General features: G+C 37.6%; 1 long non-coding RNA gene across 2 annotated transcripts in view; it reads left to right on the top strand.

The window, feature by feature from the left end:
- The first annotated feature begins 1,175 nt into the window (after window positions 1-1,175).
- The window catches only part of LOC102019514, a 37,725-nt gene continuing 24,853 nt past the window's right edge, over window positions 1,176-14,047 (top strand). For both annotated transcript variants that reach the window (XR_261253.2, XR_001234347.1), the window contains exons 1-2: window positions 1,176-1,426; window positions 3,987-4,158. This is a non-coding gene — a long non-coding RNA (uncharacterized LOC102019514). The remainder of the gene's footprint in view (window positions 1,427-3,986; window positions 4,159-14,047) is intronic.

The raw sequence follows: 14,047 nt of genomic DNA on the forward strand, positions 1-14,047 counted from the left end.
GACTCAGATCCCTGGCTTGTCACGGCTGGGAGGAACTTTTTCTCTTTCTTGAGCTCAAGATAGTTTCTGTGATAAAAGATCACGGTCTACCTCCACCCTCCACCCTGTCTAACCTTCAGGAAAGGGGAAGGGCAATAACGGAGGGAAGAACAAGGCAGGGACTGGCTTGTCAGAAAAGCCGGTCTGAACACTCATCCCCTAGCCTTGCTTCTGTCACAATGGAGAACCCATTACATCAGAGCAAATCTGCTGCACAGGAAGCTCCAGGAGAGCATGCTTATTCCCCGGTGAAACCCAAGCAAGACCGGCAGTAGTTTGCTACTTAAGTGGCGATCCTCAGCCCAGCACTATCAGCATTATCATCTTGGAGCTTGTTAGAGATTCAGAATGTGAACCTAGTGCAACATCTCCCCAACTCAGAATCCGCATTTTAGCAAAATCATCAGGCCATTTATGTGCATATAAAATACTGAGATCCACTGTAGTCAATGGGTTCAAACTACTGGTTGGTGTGATTTAGCAAGATCAAAGCTAAAGTAGATCAAGGATTGGGTACACATGGGATGTGTTGCTGGTTATGGGCCTAGTCTTTGTACATGGGCCTGTGCTCTGAATTTCCCTCATCCAGAGTCCTATGCAGAAGCCCAGACCCTTTGCTAGGGTCTGAGCTGCCTAATTCCTATCCCCATCATTAGCGGCATATATAGGCCTATAGAAGGCTGGGCCTTGTCTCGGGTTCCTGCTGTGGTTCTTCGCTCAATAACTAGGTGAGCAGAAACCAAGGCTGCCATTAATGTGACCATTGCTACCTTCTACTATTGGCTTTTCTATTTCATGACCTTCTTCCCACGGGATACCTGATGATTCATGCTAAAACTGACTTCATATTACTCATACTGCACAAGAAGTATTAGGAAGGGTACCGCTTTTGGTCATTTCTAGGTTAATGGCCATGTCAGCACCCTCTGTACATGATAGCATAATCCTTGTTTTCTTAATTTTTCCTGGAGCCCAGACCAGATAAAATACCAGCAGGACTCACAATTATATTCAGTTAAATTTTGGCCACTAACCATGGAGAGGTAACCCTCTTCAAGTGAAAGCCTGCAGCAGGCTGGTATATACTTACTCTATTCTCTCTTGGCCAGCAAACAGGGTGGAAGACCTACCCCAGACTTGGGTACCACTGACCAACAGGCACGTAGTCTATGTGGAATGAAAAAGGCAAAGAAGTAAAAGAAAAAGAAATGGCTCCATTTGCAGAGTGGGGGCTCCTTCCTCACCGTTACCTTTGGATGTTGGTCTCCAGTTTCTTCATCCTGCTAATGTCTTCCAGCATGGACTGGCACTGCTGACTCCAGAGTGAGCTTTCAGGCTTTCAATTTTCTACTGCCACCGTGTCTTCCAGCCCTCCAACACACAAAAGGTATTTTAGATTCTTCTGCCTCTGACTCTTCAGTCTTCCTTTGTGAATTTTTGGCTTCTGATTCATTCTGTTCCTCTAGAGAAACCCAACTAATATACAGACCACAATCCCTTAAACTTAGGACTGATTCCACAAGGAAACCTCTTTCCCAGAAGGAAAATTCCCTGAACACTTGATCTCTCCATGTTTGCTACATAGCACCGATGGGTCTGATTTGTACTCTGCTGAAAGGGGCAATCTAACAAGTTAGTGTGCTACAGAAACCTTTCCTTAGGGTGGCTTCATACGTGAACCCTGAGCATGAAATTTCAGGGGATAGATTAGGCAAAAAGTACAGATCAAACATATTTGCCCTTCTCCAGAGAAGATACCAGAATTCAAATGCTCTCTGCATTACTATGGGTGACAAGAAACATTGCTGGGAGGCAGTATCTTAATTGCAAAGAAACTGGTTGGTTTGCATCAGTCCCTCCCCGTCCCTTAGTAACCTGCACTAGGACATGATTGATGATGAAAAATAAATTGGAATAAGTAAAAGCAGAAGGAAGGAGGCTTCCGTTTGGTGAAGCAAGAAAGTAAAATCTGAAAGCAAAATCTGAAAGCAAATCACTTAGACTGAAGTCCAAAGAAAGACACAGTGACTAATCACACACACACACACACACACACACACACACACACACACATGCATACACACACATACATGCATTCACATGCATACACACAGGCATACAAAGCCCTGTCTGCAGAAATTGTTTATATATTATCCTCATGCCTCAGAATTATGAAACACTCCATTTATTTATAGACAGGAGCCTTAGGAGCAGCCCCAGTGCCCCATCCGGATTTCTGCTCTGTTTGACATTCCTGTACCTTAGGAATACTTGGAATGATAGTCATAGTAAACAATGTATACTGAGAACTTAAACTATTGCAGGCTTTGTACTGAATACTGCCTGAGTGTTCAGTACCTGACAACAGCTGAAGTTTCAGAGTTCACAGTCTTAACTACTGATTGGTACATCTAGCCTGGTTAGGCTACTTTAGAACATATTAAGATTTTGTTGGGATCATGGTTTTAGGACAGTTGTAGGGGGCACTTCAGGGAGTGTGGTATGTGCTGTGCTCTGAATGACTGAGTCCTCCAAAAGTTAGTGTGTTGCGAACCTAATCACCAAAGTGTTCAGCATTGCACAGGGTCTTGGATGCAGTTAGATTGCAGGAGTGGAGCTCTGATGAAGGAGATCAGTGCTGCTATGAACGGAACTGCAAGGAGTTGCATTTCCCCCTTTTTTACTATGTGAGGAGACAAGGAGAAGGCACTGTTTATAAGAAAGCTTACCCTTCTTAGACATCAAACCTGACATGGCCTTGATTTTTAATATTGAAGCCTCCACAACTGTGAGAAATTGCTATTACTGACAAGTTACCCAGTCTATGGCATTACCCAATCTATGCTATTACTGACCAGTTACCCGGTCCTTATAGCAGCCCTAAAGACAAAGACATATTAAGAAGATGGATCCCTGGTAAAGCATATCCTCTTTCTCCAGCTGTGCCAAGGCCAAATCCAATAAAAACCAATCAAAGAAACTTTCCGAATATCTCCATCTCTGGTTTTGTCAGAGGCAAAGCACATCTCCGTGGAGTTCAGTAACAGTCATGCTGAAACTGACCAGGTAGAATAGTGTGTAAGAGGCATGCGTCAGACCCGGGTTCAGATCCAGCACCATCACTGACTGTCTAGGGGACGATTCTTTCTCAGGGTTAGGGATCTTCATTTGTCACAAGTGACAGCCTTGTAAAATCACTGCAAAAATACTTTGTATTTAATTTTTAAAACAGCTGAAGAATTTAAGTGTATGATTATTATTAGAAAAATCTATACAATGCAGAGAATTTGCCAAATTTATGCTAATATTTTAAGTTGGGCTACTTTTAGGTGCACACACAAATCTTAGCTCTAACACTTACTGTTTATGTGAACAAAGTTACTTAACCTTCCTGAACTTCAATTTTCTCATCTTTAAAATGATAATGATGTATTCCATAAGGTTCTTGTAAGCATAGAATAAGGTAACCTATATAATTACCTGGAATATAGTGGGCAATTAAATATTATTAGAGTTATTAATAAAGTATAACTTTTATTAAGAATAAAGCATACAACAAAAGCTAATGCTCTTCACCAACAGTTTCAGATACTTGGCTAATTAGATAAGACACTTATCAAGATAATTGAATAAATTTTATTTTTGGACCTCATTAAACTCAAAGTGCCTTTCTATCTTAAAAATTGAACTTGTAAGAGATGATCCATTTGAATTGCAATTAAATAGCAGTCATCTAAATAATTAAACAATAGGGTATCTATGTATAGCAACTATTAGATAGTTTTGCTCTATCTATTTCAAAGACTTGTGGGTGCACACTATGCAAATGGATTTTCAGAGACCTTTATTAGCATAAATAGACTGTGAAATTTAAGTAACTTAGGCAGTACAGACAGTATGAGTCAGTGTTTTCAATTTTTTCTCATATGCCCTGACTTCTCTCACAGGGCTGTTTCAGGAACCCGGGAAAAATGGAGCCTTTGGAGGATGAGAAGATGTGAAAAGACATCTTGCTCAGAGCCTTTGTTGTTACCTTGGGTACTCAGACACACACGGGATTCACCTTCTCCACCCACAGAAGACATCTTTTCCTCTTCTGCACGGTACATAGAACAACAGGTTTGTCAGACCAGCTAGTGACCATTCTTTCATAAAAACGGACAAAGGGTCTCTCAACCGAATTGACTGCTATTTCCTAGTGTTTTTCAGGGCAAAGTTAAAAAGCATATCAGGACCAGAGGTTAGAATTCAAATAGCAAGGGACTCTTCTATGATAAAATAGCAAATGGAATGGGAAATGCACCTTCTCCACTAAGTTCTATGTGTTTATCCTCACCCAAAACACAATGAAACACACTGCTTGTATGTTATGAATTGATTTAAAGAAAGACTTCAAAACTTCACATTGCTACTCTGAAGGTTTTTCTTTTCATCCTCTCTAAAACCAGATGAGGAGAGACAACATAGTTATCATGACAAAGGTCATTTTGCCGAGGTTGAGGCAACAGATAGGAGAAATAAATCTCAGTCAGTGTTTCTCTCTGGTCAGCTCTCCCTCTCTATCCTGACCCCTTTTCTATACTCTGACCTTAAGTGTCCACATCCAGCTTCCACTTGCCCAGTGCTCCAGGCTCCCACCGCCTCTCCAGTCAGCTCACCTTCACTCTTCTCTAGCAATTGTACGGGCAGCCACAGCTAGAAACTTTCCTTTAGGCCTAAGTCCATCAACTTCAGTACCATAGACTTCAGTGTTTCTGTCCTTAACTGACCTTCTCTCTGGCTCTCCTCCTTCTTGATCCCTCCGGCTCTTAAGCTTAACAGCCAGTGGAGAGGAGTAGAAAGACCATGGGTTATGCTATTAGACCCACATGTGAATTCAGGCTCTATGCTTGGTCTGTGATTGTGCATTAGTCATGCAGCCTTGCTCAACCTGTTTTTTGGTTTCCATTTGTAAATAGTAATAGTGTTACCTGTATCAGAATAAACATGCAATCAACAGTAGCATCCTTGTGCTTTTCTTGTCTCTCCCCTTCCCTTGTGGCTTCCCTGAACAAAACAAACAACTCTAATTTGCTGACACTGATGTTTCCATAAACATGGAAGTGTAAATATCTCTATGAACATTCTGAATTCATTTCCTAAGGATATATGGCCAGTACTGTGATTACTGGGTCATATGGTCATTATATTTTTTAGTATTTTGAGGGATATGAAGAGTGCTGGTGGTATTTCAATGAGAATTGCATTTAATCTGTAAACTACTTAGGGTGGTATGACATTTTAACAATATTGATTTTTTCCATCCAAGGACATGAGAAATCTTTCTACTTTTTTGATTTTCTTCTGTTTCTTTGACCAGAATTAAAATTCTTTTAATTTTTATTGTAGAGATTTTTTCACCTCTGTGAATAAACTTATTCATTGGTGTTTTATTTTGTTTGTAACTATTATAAATGGTATTATTTTCTTGATTTCTTTTCCACATAATTCACTGTTATCATATAGAAATATTATTGATTTTTTTGTATTGATTTTATATCCAGTTCTTTCTTATTTTACTGCTCTGTTACCAGTCCAGTGAATGTAGGCTTTCTATACACTCTGCTATCCAAAGTTGTGGAACTTTGAGTATAAAAGACACTTTGGGGTATAAAAGACACCCTTTTGACCACCAGTTTAATTCAAGGTCAGTGGCCCAGTCTGTGGTCACTGGCCTGAGGCCAGAGCTTCAGGTCTCTGTGTGGTCTTGGAGTTCATGGTAATAGGCCTGGTACTAGATTCCAAGTCTAAAGCCTACTTTTAATTTCCTCCTAATGAAAGGCACCACTCTTGAGGGTGTATCATTACTTGGGGTTGGGCGATGAATGGGAAACTTTTTCCTTCCTGACTTTTTCAATACCTAAAATCAGGTGCTGTAATTTTTTACCTAATTTCTTAGCTCTTGGGAAGGTAATTTTATGCATGGATAGCTGTTCAATGTGATGTTTCTATGGGAAGACCATTGCTGGAAAGTCTGACTCTGTTATGTCTCTCTGTTGTGTTTTTGAACTCCTTGGGAACAGAGGCATTAACTGCTTTTTAAGCATGGACTACCTGATAACAACGTTTGCATAGCCAACAGTCTAGAAGAATTGAGACGGTCTCACATGTCAATCATGCTTCCTGTCCAATTCAAAAGACTCAAGCTCCCCAAGTTTAGAGCATCTCAATGGTAATTCCACTGAATTGCAGGCAAAGCATCTGCCAGATCCCCTCCTCACCACTTGGCACATAGAGCAAGAGGAACTGAACAAATGTACTATTCCCGCTATTTTTTTTTAACCTTGAAGAATAAAAGACACTGTCTTTTTGAAAGTCTTTGCCTCTGACTCAATCTGAGTCCTCTGTTGAGATCCATGAAACAGGCTATGTTGTTAACATGTTGGTAAAATAATATCTCAGACCTTGCCATGATCTCTTGAATTTGTACAACTCTAAAGACCATTGATATTTAGCATCATATTGGCAAGTTTATACCTTTACTACCAGATATCATTTTGATGTGGTACCTATTTGAATATTTGCTCCATCTTATTCTTTTTTATAGTATTAAAATTTAAGTTTTCTTTATATATTCTGAAAAAGAATCCTTCATCAAATATGTGACTTATAAATATTTTATCCAATCTATAGGTTTTTGCCCTGAATGGCATCTTTCAAAGAAGAGAAGTTTGTAATTTTGGTGGAGTTTGAGCCATCAGTGCTTTTCTGGGTTGTGCTTTTAATGTCATTTCTAAGAAATGTTTGCCTAATCTTCTAAGATGAAAAAATATTCTCTGGTATTTTCTCCTAAGAGACATATAGTTTTAGACCTCATATTTATGTCTATGATCAATTTTTAATTATTTATTACACATGGTCTGAGATGTAGATTGAAGGCATTTTGATGTTGTTGCTGTTGTTTGTTTTGCACAGGGATATTTAGCTGTTCCAGAGGCACTTGCTGCTAGGACTCTTTGTTGTTCACTTAATAGCCTTAGAACTTTAAAGATAATTATCAACAATATATGTGCATGTTTATATCAGTAGTAGTCATCCATTCCATTAATCTATGAATCTCAGTGTCAGGACCACATTATTTTAGTTACTTTAGGTTTAAAGTAATTCTTGAAGTCTGCAGTGTATTCCTTCAATATTGAATAAGAGTACTGAGAATGAAAAATCTTATCTTATTTCTGATCTTAGGTGAGAACCATTCAGTATTGCATCATTATTTATAAGGTTAGGCATTTTTTTAGTTTTTTTCATCTGGTTGAGAAATATTGCTTCTGTTCCTAATTTGCAGGGTATATTGTTGTTGTTGTTGTTATTATTATTACTATTATCATTATTAATCAGGACTGCATTCTGGACTTTGCCAAATATGTTTTTCATTATCTATTGAGATAATCACTATATTTTTTTCAGTTTATTAACATGAGTTGCATTAACTCATGTTCAAAATTTAAAACAATTTTGCATTCCTTGGATTAATCCTCACTTGGACATGATGCATTATTCTTTTTATATACCTTATACTAATTTTTCGATTTAAACTTTTGTGCGTAGCATGAAAAAGAGATAACGGTCTATAGTGAACTTTTCTTGTCATGGCTTTGGTTTTGACATCAGAGTCATGTGACCTTCAAATGAGCTGGTAAATACTGCTTCCTCCACAACTCTCTGTATGTTTCTGTAGAATTAGAATTACTTCTCCCTGAACCCATCGTAGAACTCATCAGTAAAGTGTTCCAAGGTACAAAATTGTTCTTTAAGTTCTTTTATTTTTCACATCTGAGAACTCTATAATGCTGCTACCTCTCGTTCCAGATATTATTTTCTTTCTTTTCTAATCATTCTGGGTGACAGTTGATTATTTTCAAATGCTTTCTCTTTTCCGTATTATTATTATATTCTTTTTCATTATTTCCATTATTCTAATTACCTTCCTGAAGTGGTAGCTGAAACATTGATTTGAAACCTTTCAACATTTCTAGAAGAGGTACTTAATGTTAAAATTTCTCTATGTTGTTTAACTTACATCCCTCACAAGTTTCCATGTGTTATTTTTATTTGTTAGTTAAAAATACTTTCTTATTTTGCTTTTGATATCTTCTTTGTTTTGTGAGTTATTTTGAATGTGCCATTTAGTTTCCAAATATTTTAAAGTTTTTTTCTAGATAATTGTCAACATATTTTTATTTAATTCCAGGTGGTTAGAGAACATACATTCTATGAACCAAATCCCTTTAAATTTATTTGGAACCCTTATGTACATAAAAATCAAGATCAAGCCTGATAAATGCTTTTCATGTAATTGAAAAGAATGTGTATGTTTGCTAGCTTGGGATGACATATTCTGTAAATGGCGATTATGCCTTGTTAATAGGTAGTACTCTGTAAGTTTCCTGTGTCCTAACTGATGTTCTAGAACTTACTCAGAAAAAGTTGATTTTTTTACTATAATTATTATATTATCTATTTTTCATTGCAATTCTATCAATTTTGGTTTCTTATATTCTGAAATTAAGGACCATTATGTCTCAATAATTAAATGATTTTGTATCATTATAAAATAATCTTGCATTCAAGTAATATTTTTTGTTCTGTTATATACTTTGTTGATCGTCATATAACTATATGGCCATTTAATATAGTTTTCCTTGCAATTATGTTTAGCATGATATATCTTTTCCATTTTTCCACTTTCAGTCTATTTCTGTCTTTATACTTATACCGGGTTTCTCTGACCTGGACTCCTGTAGCTAGTGAGGACAGTAGAAACTAGCTAAGGTGATGACAAATTCAAACTGGGTCTCTAAATATTCACCTTAGCTTAATCTTCCTCAGTGTGTTGTAGTATCTATAATTTGCTGTCATGTCTGCAATATCTAGAAGCGATCCTTTAGAATATACATTCAATAAATACCTGAAAGAATAAATTTACCCACTAGAAGAAGGGGAAACAAGTAATATAACAAGAAGAATGGACTATTTAAATTCTTCTAGAAAAGAAAATTCAGTATAAATTAGAGAGTAGAGTGGCAATAGAAAATAATGGATAGATGAAAAGAGGGATTGGTGAGTGAATAGATTGAACTGTTTAAGGATCTAGAAGGACCTAGGGCAGAAAAGGAGGACTAGCATAGGCGATGCTGATGAGACAAGAAAACGTATCCAGGAGTGTATAAAAAACTGAAAACAGGGACTGGGGATATAGCTCAGTGGTATAAGTGCCTGCCTGGCAAGCATAAGGTCACGCATTCGGTCCCCGGTACTGCAAAAAAAAAAAAAAAAAAAAAGAAAAGAAAAGAAAAGAAAACACATTCAAATAAGTAATGAGGAGAGGGTAAGTGGGCATGAGATTGAAAATTAAAGGAGATAAAGTCAGAGGAAAGAAAAAAGCCATACGATGTGAATTGTGGAGTAAAATGAACAAAAGTGACATTTGTAACTATCTCTTTGTATTACTGAAATGTGAAAGTTGCTATCTATGGTCGAGTGGGTTTACCAGAAGGACCGCCAGCTTCTTATGCTTTAGTGTTTCCGTCACAAAACAAGAATAACAAAAACCATTCTTGAGGATTTAGTCAGCATTTCCTATTGCCTGTGAGACAAAGGCCAGGAAATGATTTATACTTCACAAGTCAATGTCTGGTTGTTTCTCTGAAATTCAAATGCATTTTTGTTTTTTCTTTGAAAAAAATATAGTTTAGCTGAACAAGATCTAGCCTTGCCTTTTCACTCAGACACTTTAGAATACGAACTGCACTGAAGTTTGTGGTGTGACTACCAGTACTAAGGCCATGACTCACTAGGAGTTGAAACAGTACGAGGCACACTTGCTAACAGCTGAATGAGAAGCAAATTAATAATCGCTTGAATGCACAATGTTGAGAATGAAATTCCTTAAAAATGCACAAGCTATTATTAATTTTAGGCCTGGACTAGAACAGAAGCTTCAGGTAGACAGAAGACATTTTCATAGGAATAAAACATATGAAGCAAATAAGGATGTTTGGGCAAGTGCCTATGGCAAAAGTCTGATTTTCAATTTGCCTCTGAGCAGATGTGGTTCTCGCTGTGTGGGAAGATGAGTTCATGGCAAATAAAATACAATGTTCTCTGTGAGTCACCGAGGCCCCTGATGACCTCAGCCAGTAACAGCCTTCTTCAAATGACCAAGCATGTGGCTGGAAAGCTTAGGTGGTGGAGACGAGCCTCGGTCCCAAGCCCGCAAGCTACGCCCACACACCCAAATGTCCCCAGGCTCTCCTTGGGAATTAGAGTTGCTCCCAGCTCAATCGCAGTCACATTGCCTTTGACAAACAGCTTGGATCTCAGCAAGCTGAAGAGGCCCTTGGTGACTTTGAAACCCACTCAACCTCCTCTCTTCTCTGGAAATGCGTCATGTGCTCTAGCCAGACCGAACTAAATTGCAGTAATACTTCCTGAAGAGCGCAAACACACTTTTTTCAGTTTTCCTAAACTGCATTATCCGTGTTCCCTGTTACAAATCCCCCCCGCTTCTGCATTCCCATCACCAAGCTTTAATTTATCATTTGAGACATCTCAGATGGCGCCACCTTTCTGAAAACTTTCCCCACTGGAGCCTCAGCTCTACTATCCACTACCTACGATTCCACCAGGTAGAATGCAACAAACACTCTTGAGGGCTCGGTCAATAAAATAGTTATGCAGTCTTTCCAATGTATAATGCAAAAAAACCACTAAATTATAAAATAAACAGCAGGAGACACAAACAAGTTCTGCTTAAAACATACCACATTCTCTCATGTATGAGTTCATGTCATACCTATCTTGCTCTTACTTGTCCTATTGTCTAAGTGACTGGCACATGTAGCATTCACAAAGGGCTTCTCAAGGGAAACAGTGAATCATTACATGTTTTCATTTATACTTCAATAGACTTCCCATTTTCTTCAAAAATGTATATTATCCAGCTATCTAATTTTTTCCCCTTTATAGAATATTATTTCATGACAACAAAGCTGTTTGTTTGGTTTTTTTTAATAGTATAAAACTTAAAAAGACAAAACAACTGAAAATAAAGAATTAGGTAGAAATGTAATTTTGAACTTCTGGGATTCAAAATTTTCTTCTTATTCATACTCCTGAAAGTAATTTCTGAATGTGATTCTTGGAAGAAGAGTACGTAATCTCAGAGTGCTCCTGTACATCAGTTCTAGCTGAATATTACCACCATTCTTGTTATGGTCATCATGATACCATACTCAAGTGGAAAGTTCCAAAGCAAAGAATTATGTTCGCATAAGAACAGACTGGATGGCAGATTGAACAGAGGAACAGCACACCTTTGGGGTGAACTGAGCTGAAGACAGAGGGAGCCTTAGAATGGAGAGAAGGAAGCACAGCCTAATGAACAGTACTGAACACAGAATTTCTCTCAACTGTATCATGCAGTGTGGAAACATACTTTTAAAAAACCGCCTACAGAGCTTTGATTCTTTTGCTCAAGCTCCTATTACTTCTCTGTGGACAGGGAACACTGTATTAATAAAGGCTAATAGTTGTATTAATAAAGGCTAATATCTGTTGAGGCCTTACTGTGTGCCAAACAATATTCTGTGCATTTTACATGTACTGGCATATTTGATTTTCATGTGAAAGTCCAATGAGACAGGAACTATTACATTCTTGTTATAATGATGGGAAAACTAGAATAAAAGCAAATTAGGCAGGCAGGCTCGAGAGTTTTCCCTTAATTAATCTTCACACTATTTCTCCCTGTGCTTCAGTTGGTGCTAGAAAGAGCGCCAGATCACATAACCGAAACTCCTCACCCTACAAGGTCTGGAAAGGGTGATTTGTGTGTGGCCTCTCAGTAGGAAGTAGACTTGGAATTGAACCGGAGCACTCAAAGCCTGAGCCCATATCTCTCCAGGGCCTGAGAATGCGTGATTGGCCCTTGGCGCTGTGTGGACAGGTGTAAAAAGATGGGTTAGGGATAAAGAGCCTAAGCTGTCAAAAGACCAACCAAGCCCAAGGCCAAAGTAGAACTCATATTTTTCTGACCTTCAGCCTAGCTTTTCCCTCCTCTGTACAAGTCTCTTTTCTGAATGACCTATTCAGATTCTATCTCATGATTTTTTTTTTTTTTTTTACTCACTCTAAGGTATGTAGGAAAACCTTACTAAGGAAGAATCCACAAAAAGATGCTATGCAAAGACAAACAGCTGTGTAGTGGAGATTCCTCTATAGGTGTAGCTGACTCCAAGCCCGTTATCGCAAAAAGTCAGAAGCAAAGGTGGGCTGATCAAATTATTGCATGTACTTTAAAATTACACTATTTAATAAAAATTTAAAGGATATTAAACAGATCTAGATTATTGGCTCAGGTGTCCTTTGATTTATAGTCAAGAAAGATTAGTTTACCATAGTGGCTCAGCTGCCAGAAGGGGAGAGTGCTGTACTATTCACAAAATGGGGTGCAGCTACCCAAGCAAGAGCTATATACGAGGATGCGCTTTGCCTGCAGAAGCAAGCTCAGAATTCATTCTGACCACAGCAGCTCAGTATACAAAAACCCAAGGGGAGCAAAGCTAAGTGCAAACCACCACTCCTTGTTTATTATCTTTGCACAGGAAATAAACAGCCAGAGCTGCTTGCTGGCTGAGGTCCCTAAGTGGTTCACAAATATTTCCTAAAGTCTACTTTTGACAACCAAAATGTCCAGGAGCTTGAGAATTTTTTCCTGTCCTCTTTGTCAGGACTATAAAGAATATCTGGAAATTTAAAATGTCTTCAATAAGAATTTATTATAATTTAAATATATGTAACATCATATAGCAGTATAAATGTATTCAAGCGCTTTATAGTTAGTTGAGAACGTAGTGAACCAGCTGATGCTGAGGCTAAAGATTGCACAGATGTAGTGTAGGAAGGCTTCATGACCACTGGTAAAAGAATCTGCAGAAAGCACACTTTAAAAAGATGACCTATAAGGTCAGCTATATCAACGCAGCAGGTTTCCTGAGCTTACCTAAGATTTGTTTTACCTCTTTTTCTGTTCTCTAAAAGACACAGCACAGCTCTTTTTTTTTTTTTTTTTTTTTTTTTTATGGCTCTGAGCACTATCTCTCTTGTAAAATGTTTTGTGTGTACTTGAGAGAATTTGGATTCTGTTGTTAGAGGATGGAATATTCTATAATTAACAATTAGGTCTATTTGGTTAATAGTATTGTTCAAGTATTCTACAGCCTTACTGGCTTTCTGTACTTTTCTATCCATTATTTAAGGAAGGTTTTGGACCATTTGGAGGACTTGTATCATTCTTCTTTCAATATTCTCAGTTTGGGAATTTGAAGCTGTGTTATTAAGTTGATAAAATTGTAGAGTTGTTGTTTCCTTTTGTGAGTGGATCCTTTTATCATTATCAGATGATCCTGGCAATATTCTTTGCTTTGAAACTAACTGTGTCTACTATTAATGTTGCTATTCCAGCATTCTTTTGGCAAACATTTTATAATATATCTTTTTTGGTTTATTTTTTTTACATTTAACCCATCTGTATCTTCATCTATAAGGTGGATATTTCTATAGGTAGGCCACAGCTGGGGATTGCTTTTAGATCCAATCTGACCATCTCTTCTTTTTATTTTGGTACTTACATGAATTACATCTAATATGGCTAGGATTAGATCTACCATTTTGTTGTTTATTTCTGCGTACATTATGAGTTATTTGTTTGTATCCTTTTCTATCTCTTTTTGCATTTGGGGATTCACTTTATGGATGTTTTTGTGGGATGGTTACCTGTATCTTTCAATAAGACTATAATAGTTACTGCCAGGTTTATAATGCTTATTAAATTTATCTTAGTCTGCCTACAAGTAATATAATCCCAGTTTGTATATAGCACAAGAACCTTATCACAGAAACCTTCAACTTCCTATGCTCAGCCTTTGTGCTTTTAGTATTTTTAAATTTTTTTGAATTTTATATTATT

Source organism: Chinchilla lanigera, unplaced genomic scaffold (genome assembly GCF_000276665.1).
Source record: "Chinchilla lanigera isolate Chin_1 unplaced genomic scaffold, ChiLan1.0 scaffold00026, whole genome shotgun sequence".
NCBI lineage: Eukaryota > Metazoa > Chordata > Mammalia > Rodentia > Chinchillidae > Chinchilla > Chinchilla lanigera.